General features: G+C 42.0%; 1 protein-coding gene across 1 annotated transcript in view; it reads left to right on the forward strand.

Moving 5' to 3' along the window:
- The window catches only part of lipt2 (lipoyl(octanoyl) transferase 2), a 571,631-nt gene that overhangs the window by 426,042 nt on the left and 136,327 nt on the right, over positions 1 to 9,262 (forward strand). The gene's annotated exons all lie outside the window — the stretch shown is intronic.

The raw sequence follows: 9,262 nt of genomic DNA on the forward strand, positions 1-9,262 counted from the left end.
AATGCTCACAAATCATTTATTTATAACAGTAAAACCTCTTTTCATGTAGCCGCGATGTTATAGCATCATGTTTATCAAACTAAAACCAATAAAAACCGTTGACACCACTTTATTGATAGCGTAGGTTTATATATTGAACTTTAATCTTGTCCAAATAGACGCTTTATTAAACAGTACATAAAGTATTGAATGAAAATGTCATTGAAACATCTGTGTATTTGAGAAATATTGCATTTATTTAACTTCAGCTGTGATAAAGTTTGCAAACACAGCACAAGCGTCACCACGGGAAGCAGAAAGTGTCCGACTTCACGTCTCCGTTTTCAGCTCCTCCCCGCCTGCACGCGGCTACTCTCACCGATCGCATGCATCCAGCCCCAGCCAATGTCGAACACACCTTTTGTCTTTAGGTATCCCAAATGGCCCCAGTGATAAGAGAAAGGGGGTGAAAAACAGTAAAACTAATGTCTTTGTTCTATTTCAAATATCATTGATTATTTTCAATTCTTTCACTTGTAAGGATGTGTGTGGCATTTGGGTGCACTGAAAAAATTATCTTATGTCTTTTTTTCTTTTCTGTGTCATTAAATATGAGTTATCATAAGTTCACCAAGCGGTAATATAATCATAAAATTATATTGTTTCTTGCACATAGTATTGAGCAAAACCCAGCACAGTGCTAGAGCTACAATATTAGCCTAATATAAGTTCACCAGGTTTATCGCTGTGTTAGTTGTAGTGGGTAAATTACAACAAGCTACCATAACAACATAAATTGTCTTTGCTAGTCTATTAATAACTCAGCATTGTCTATAGTAAAGAGAAAATAATCACTTCATCCGATGGTTACAGTGAATAGAACAGCCTTAACAACAACTACTGAAAAATGTTGTAGGGCCTACTCTTTCACCGGACTTGTGAGTGTAGGTGAGATACACGGTGGACCAAACCACTGTGTTGGGCAAGAGGGGGGACTCAAAATATCAGGCCATTGGGCAATATCAGGCCGTTTTTGAATATCAGCAGTCTGTTGCTGCCTTCCCATCAGTGATTTGTACTCGAGACTCGGACTCGGTCTCGGACTCGGAATTGACTCGTACTCGAACATGTTAGGACTCTGACTTATTTCCGAGTCCACTCGAGTCCCGTTCAAAATATTCATGATTATTACTCTATGTTAATGTTTCTAGTTAATAATTAATGTTTGACACTTCCAATGATGTGTGGTTTTCTTAAGCGTGACTGCACGTGACTTAGGGGTGTAGTTTATGGGGGGGATGTAACCAAATCCCATTGAAATCCCTCAGTTACAACCCTCCTAATATTTCAACATGAAAATCACAGTAGATCAAAAGAAAAATATGTAGAATTAATTTGTTTTGAAACAATAATTTTGTTCCTAATCAAATATGAGTTTGTCATAATAAATAGGACAAAAAATACTCCCCCTTCATTGAACCGATTGGTAACGCCCAACAAATGAGTTGCACTTTTACCAAAACAACGCGAGTGGTGTTTGAATGGGAGAGCAAATGTTAGCGGCAAAAATGAAGAAAAGTGCTGCACAGCGGACTTTATTTAACTGCTGGTCAGAGAGGGATGCAAAAAAAATAAAGCATGTACTGAGAATGAGGTATGAGAATATTGTGTAATAGCTAATTACACACCACATATATTTAGCTAGCTAAACCATTGCAATGTATTTAGCTATAACTATCAGTATAACAAGTTCCCAATTAGACGTCTGTTTTGCTATTTCTTTTTTAAATAGTGTCTGTAATTGTCAATAACAAAAGTATTCACATCGGATTTTGTTTTCTTCCTAAATGAATCTGACTTTTGAACGAATTGTGTAAATGAACGATTTAAGTGGCTCACTCATTAAAACAGTGAATCGCTGTCGCCTACTGGCGGTTTCAATACTTAATTTCTTTCTTTTTATAATCTCTACTAGTTAGAATTTTATGAATAATTATACACAAACTTCATAACGTTATGATATGTATAATCTCTTAACATGTTTTTATAACAGATTCTAGATTAATATACCAGCAGGGTAGAAAAGTCAGCAAAGGGAGAGGAGTAGCAGGTGATCAGGTAAAGAAAAACAGCAGCTTTGTAAAGTTAAGCTGTACAGGTAGATAGATAGATAGATAGATAGATAGATAGATAGATAGATAGATAGATAGATAGATAGATAGATAGATAGATAGATAGATAGATAGATAGATAGATAGATAGATAGATAGATAGATAGATAGATAGATAGATAGATAGATAGATAGATAGATAAAGATAGAAATCCTTATATATATATTCCCCATTAGTTCCTGCGCGGATCGAATGAGGAGTACTATGTTAATATATCTATGATTGCACTGGCTCTCTCTGGTCTCGGTCTCGACTCAGACTCGACCCTTTTTGAACTCAGTCTCGACTCGGACTCGACCCTCTCTGAAATCGGACTCGACTCGGACTCGACCTTCTCTGAACTCGGACTCGACTCGGACTCGAATGAGCTGGTCTCGACTACAACACTGCTTCACATGCTATTGGAAATTTCCTACTTCCCACTTCAGAAGTCTTGATTAAGAACTTGTTGCATTCAAGTGCATTGTTTTTGGAATGGATAGGAATCATGGAAGACAAATGGTCTCAAATGGTCTTGATAATTACCTAATTTACTACTTTGCTTGTGTACTTAAGTCTTCAGTTCTCCCTCAGTGTTTGTCCATCTTCGACTATGTGTTAGAGGTTTCTTCAGTGAGAGATTATGAAAGATCCTGTTCCCTTTCGAAAGGAAACTCGAGCTGCGTCAGCTTGACGCTACGGGGCACGCCTCCAGTGTGACCGGTCTCTGAGCTACGATCAAATCACAGCAATCCTTATACACAATATGCGACAGCCTATGATGTCATCAAGGTGCGACCAGGAAGTATATAAGGGCGCCTTGCAAACATGACACCAGCTTCTTCATCTTCAGGGACTGTTTTTGTCTGAATGCTTCAAGTCAAAGGTAATCCAAATTCATTTATTTTCTGCCTGGGATTAAGAGCATGCACAATCAAGCTCTTGTGGAGTCATTTGTTCGATTGTGTGTAATGTGAGCAAGGTTTTCAATCCGGGATCGCTCCGTTCTCGTCTAGCGCTCTTCCTGAGGGAAAAGCATTTTTGCATCTGAGAGTAGTGATGTGGTCCCCGCTTACGCCGAGGCTGAGCACGGATGCGCGTCACAGTCCCTCGGATGGGGTCGCCGATCGCCGCCAGAGGATTTCCCTCCGGCGATCTAGCGACTGACAAGATTAATCACGAGTGCTCTTAGGGATGGCTGGTGAGAAGGGAAATGCATTTCTCAGCCATCCTGACCATGTATGCTGAGCCGATGGCTGTTATGAGCGCGCTGCATGCAGGCTGCGGCCGTCATGCGGGCGCATTAAAGGAGAGATCGCTCGTTTAAACGGAACGATCGATTTCTCCCCGGCCATAAAACCATCGGCTCAGTTGAGCTTTTCTATTCCTTCCGGATCTCCCGACTGAGATCGTGAGGGTATGGAAGAACCCATATTCAGTGTATTCACGGACATCAGTGGGTGGTAAACGCTGATGTTTGGAGGATGGGTGGATATGGGTATGCGTTCTCGGCCCGGATTGTCGTTAAGAATAATCTAGAAAGATCCGGGTAGGCGAGGACACTGAAAGCGCCAACCCTGCCATCTGAGCTTCTTTCAACTATGTTTCATTTAGATGGCGGGGAATACACGGCAGCGGATCAGCCTGGTGCTACTTTTACGCCATGTCGCTGTTGCAAGTGTACTAGGAAGACCTGATGAGGGATCTCAATCAGGGAAAATACCCTGACATGCTGCGCAGCAGTGCGCCATTTCAGCGATAGCAGGGCCTGAGGGCCAGTGTCGCAGAAGCGCATTTGGTGGTGTCCGAGGACCCGCACACCGCTGAGATCCGGGTCCCAGGCAGGTGGAGGCCGTCACGGTCTACGGACCAGTGATTAAGGGCGGGGCGCAAAGAGGCGGACTCCCAGAGAAGAGGAATAGTATCACATTGCGGTTGGCGTGGATGAAATATCCCTCCCTTAGGTGGGTGAGTTAAGAATTACATCTAATTTACTGCTCCTCTTCATTGTCTCCCCAGGCTTTTCTTACATCCGGCCCGGAGTGGGGCCGTGACAATGATACTCTAGATTCCGCCTGGCTGGGCTGTGAGAAGCTCACCCTCAGGCATTTGCGCTCCTAAGCATGCATACTGTGAGTAAAACTTATGCGTGGATATCGTCGCGCGCAGGAGGCGAGCTGGTAAGTCCCCCTTGTGAGGGAAACATTTATTCTTCACGTTGTGTGAGACTTCATGCTCCCCGCCGAGGGTTTGGGGATCACGGTATCGTGGAGGACCCCATAGGGCCCTGTAGGTCCCCTGTCCGGTTGCTAGAACGATTTTCTAAGATGCCATTATGTGGTATGTTTAGAGCTAGCTTTGCTAGTGTGTGAACAGTCTTTGCCTCCTCTCTGTGTGATGAAGCAGTAATTGAGGCAACTGCTCATTCTTGCGGGAATGTGCTGTTGTTTTAGGCGAGTGTGCTCTCCTGCCCTCTATGCGGTCCCTACAGGAACAGGGACCTGCATAGGTTGCCTACAGCATGGTACCTACCAGGCAGGCTTAAGAGCTCACCTCTTATGAGGGTCGTCTGTGAGCTTACGTCCTCCTGGGCCTGATCAGTTGGCCGTAGGCCCCGCGGGGCCTCACTGTGAGATCAGCCTGTAGGCCTTCTCAGGCCTCCTTAGCACCCCTGTAATGTATGTGCTTGGTAGATCCTAGGATCGAGCAGCTGACTACCCTCGCTAGCAAGGGTCAGAAAGCACTAGGCTGAGCGCTGTTCTCCAGGATAGCCTGTCTCTGAGGTCCGGCCTGAGGCGGACACTGCCAGTTTTGCAGTCCCTCAGCTGGATGCCTCCCCAGAGGCGAGTTTCCAGAGGCTCTGTTTTTCAGCAGACAGGGCTGGCCGACAGAAGCGTCCCGCATAGTGACGCCAGGTCAGGCCTCCCTGGTGGCATTCGGTGGAGTTTGTCCCGAATAGTGACTGGCTGGGGCGCCCTCGGGTCCCCAAGCCACATTCCCTTAAAGGAACCCCTTCTGTTGAACGGGTTGGTTCCAGGCCTTTGAGCGGCCGGGGTAGGACTTCATGTGGTACATGAAGGTGCCCCAAGGCCATAGCTCGGGCTATGACCATAGGGAATGCTGTCACTGACAGCCTAATGTGACCAGAGGCATTTCAGTTGAATTTGCTTGTCCTGACACTGCCAGTAGGCATGCACTCCCCTCGGCATGGCGACGTGGGTATATCGTTCCCCGTAGCGTCAAGCTGATGCAGCTCGAGTTCCCTTTTGAAAGGGAACGTCTCTGGTTACGACTGTAATCTTGGTTCCCTGAGAACAGGGAACGAGACGCTGCGTCACTTTGCCATGCCTTGGGGCCTGCCTGCGAACAGTCCCTCAGACGAAGAAGCTGGTGTCATGTTTGCAAGGCGCCCTTATATACTTCCTGGTCGCACCTTGATGACATCATAGGCTGTCGCCGGTCAATAGGATTGATGTGATTTGATAGTAGCTCAGACACCGGTCACGCTGGAGGCGTTCCCCATAGCATCAATCTGACGCAGCGTCTCGTTCCCTGTTCTCAGGGAACCAAGGTTACAGTCGTAACCGGAGACTTTTCCTGTTATATCCTTTATTGTCGTTGTGAGTTTTGAACAGCATGTTATGTGACACTGTCAAAGAGGGTTATTTTTCAGGGTTTACTATCTTTTTTTGTTGTTGTTGTTGTTGTTTTTTACTACACTCTGCATATAAAATCACAATATTAACCATCCATCTTCAAAAGCACTTGTCCTTTGTAGGGGCCTGGGATGCTGGAGCCTATTCCACCATCTCTGAGGCAGGGAATCACCCTATATGCATGGACAATCCTCCACAGGGAGGGCTAACACACACTCACTCATTCACACAGAATATGATATATATTGATATTATTCTTCTCCACCCTCTGCTAAAGCAATTATCTGACTGCCACCTCTGTCAGACCAGACTCAGACCAAACCGATTGCTACATGCTGCTGTAAAAGTTTATTGCTTTTTTGACGGTAAAGAATTATGACACCTTATCAACCTTATCAACCCTATATTAGCTGAATTGACCAAACCCATGTTAAAGGAGATCGACCGAAGTTCCCCCATCTAACCACCTGATGGTGCAAATTGACCTTTATTATGGCACACATCTGTTCACTTATTGTGGTTGGTTCTTTTTACTAAGCACTGTTACACAACTGGCCAATAAACAAAGTGCTGTATAATATCTAAAAACACACAAAGACAATCACAACCATCAAAACACAACAGTAAAACCATAGTTAAAACAACAGTGAAATAATCCCCTCAGTTTTTGGACACAAACAACTTCTATACCCCATTGAATAATAATGTGAGGAGGTGTTCCTTAAACTAAAAACACTTCATGTGGGTGCCGATCTGAGAGAAAAGGGTTAGTCATTCCAAAGTTTAAGAGCTATAGCTACAAAAGCTCAGTCTCTACTTCTCCGTTTAGTTCTAGGAATCGTCAAAACCAGCTGGTCAGCTGACCTTATGGACCTTTTTATTAATATTGGTTAATACATTTGGAATAATTTTTTTATTCCAGTTTTAATAAAAGCAATTATATTTTTTTTGTCTTCGACTTCATTGACTGTAGTATCACAGGGTTGTTTGTGCGACATGTCACATGCATTAAAGGGTTAGTTCACCCAAAAATTAAATTGATGTCATTATTGACTCCCCCTAATGTCGTGCCACACCCGTAAGACCTCCGTTCATCTTCAGAACACAGTTTAAGATATGTTATATTTAGTCCGAGAGCGTATCTAATTGTATTCACACTATACTGTCCATGTCCAGAAAGGGAATAAAAACATCATCAAAGTAGTCCATATGTGACATCAGTTAGTTCATTAGAATCTCTTGAAGCATCGAAAATACAATTTGGTCCAAAAATATCAAAAACTACGACTTTATTCAGCATTGCCTTCTCTTCCGTGTTTATTTTCAATCCTCAAATAAAGATCCAAATGGTCATGAATCGGCGTATTTAATTCACAGCACACTTTAGATTAGCGATTACACTAAGATGAGGATGATATCACCATCAATAAGTAACCATCTCATTTGATTCAGATTTTAAACAATTTCAAATGCTTATGATAAAATTCAAGTGCCCAACCAAGAAAAAAAATAAAACAATAAAACATTGTTTTAAATGATGTTGTTTATTTAAAATGTTGTTTATTCTAGTTGTATATACATTGTTTATTTAAATAAAACATCAACATTAGATAGAGATAAACTTCTGATAATTCTCAAAAAGAACTTTTATATTAGAGTATTATTAAAACAAAACAAAGATTCAGGTCAGATCAGGGCCGGCGCTCCGCACACGCACATCACGCACTGCGCGTAGGGCACCAAGTGCTTGGGGGGGCACCAAAAAATCTGGGTTGTGAAAAAATCATCACAATAGGCTATTAGTATAAATAACAAATAAAATATTTCTAAAAGCATGTTAATATACAAAAGAAATACAAAAGTAATATAGGCTGTTATGAAGGACTGTCATGTGTACATAAGTACGGTTATTGGTGAGTTTCTGACTGGCAGCTTAAATTACAAATAGTATTTTGGCGCCACCTGTAGACAACTCCTCTCAAAGAGGAAATGAGCAAGTGCTTCATCTGGAAGCTTCGAGTGCGGAGCTACGAGTTTCTCCACAGAGATTATTATCGAGTCTGTGCGTGTAGTTAAAAGTAAGTAAAGTAAATTAAAGTTCCGATGTTTATGGTTATTTCTCATATATATTCATGTGTTGTTCCTGTTGAGTGAAAAATAGTTTACCGCGAACTGAAAGTTTTAGTAGCATAGATCCTTATCGCAATCGTGCATAGACAATTCTGATGGAGAACGAGTATTGATCTGTACTATAATTAATTACAAGACATGTTTACATATATTTACCATGAGTGCTATATTCTTTGTTGTACATTCGCGAGCTAAATGTGTATGCCGTAAATGCACCGTTATGTTGTTTACATAAAGGCAGCCGGAATGGCGCTAATGACGTTACGGCCGGGAGTTCGAGCCCCGCTCAGAACAGGATTCTTACATGATGATAAATAAGCCTAGCCTACATGACAATATATAGGCTAGTAAATTCGGATTTCATTGCTTGTGTAACAGTTTAGTACTTTGTACTGTTATTTGTCCATTTATCATAATTACACATTATTTATGTGTACTGCTATTGGTATCCTTTTGTATATTGTTATTTACCAATTTGTATGTATATTTTCAGAACCACAAACTTGCCCCGACTTATGGTGGAGAATAAATGTTACAGAAGAAACATCAGAGTCCTTATTGCATTCTAACTGGATGTGCCATAGTGATTGCAACCAATTACAACCAGACAATTTAAGTAATTCAAAACATAGGCCTAGACCAAATTAGTTGAGAAAAAGGTGAATCTCTGTGCCAGTCTCCCTCTGGTTTTCAGTAGAATCCCTGAATATTTTGTCTTGTGGTTATCAATGGGGACGTGGCTCAGAAACGGTCATATGATGACCTGAAGCTGATTTTGCAGCTAGGAAATGTAGACGTGTGCCTCTGTAGGGCCTCTGAAAACTGATGGTAGTGTTTAATATAGTTCTATAGAATAGCAGAATGGTCTCTTTTTAGAGATGTAGTCCCTCTGTTGAGTAATTTCTACTGTGCAGTTATGCATGGTGATTAGCAGTTTAAAATGTGCACTTTAAAATTCACACTTAATAAAATTCATACTAGTTGCACTAAACTTTTTTTGCACTTTTAACTTTCTGTGTTTACATTGTTCAGTTCCAATTATTAATTTGCAGCAGTTATTTTGGAAGTAAAGAGAACCTAAATAAGCAATTCTGAATGGTAGTTATTTCTTTGGTGGGTGGTTGGTTGGTTGGGGAGGGGAGGGGAGGGGAGGGGGCACCGCCAAGCATTTGTGCTTAGGGCACCCAAATGGCTACCGCCGGCCCTGGGTCAGATTTACATGTATGCATGTGGCAGAAACTTGTAACAAATATTGCAATACAGTAAGATACCCATTATATCAGTTCATGTGTTCCACAAGAATTAAACATGACCATAGTGTGGCTATCTTTGATCTATAAGAATAA

Source organism: Pseudorasbora parva, chromosome 8 (assembly GCF_024679245.1).
Source record: "Pseudorasbora parva isolate DD20220531a chromosome 8, ASM2467924v1, whole genome shotgun sequence".
Lineage (NCBI taxonomy): Eukaryota > Metazoa > Chordata > Actinopteri > Cypriniformes > Gobionidae > Pseudorasbora > Pseudorasbora parva.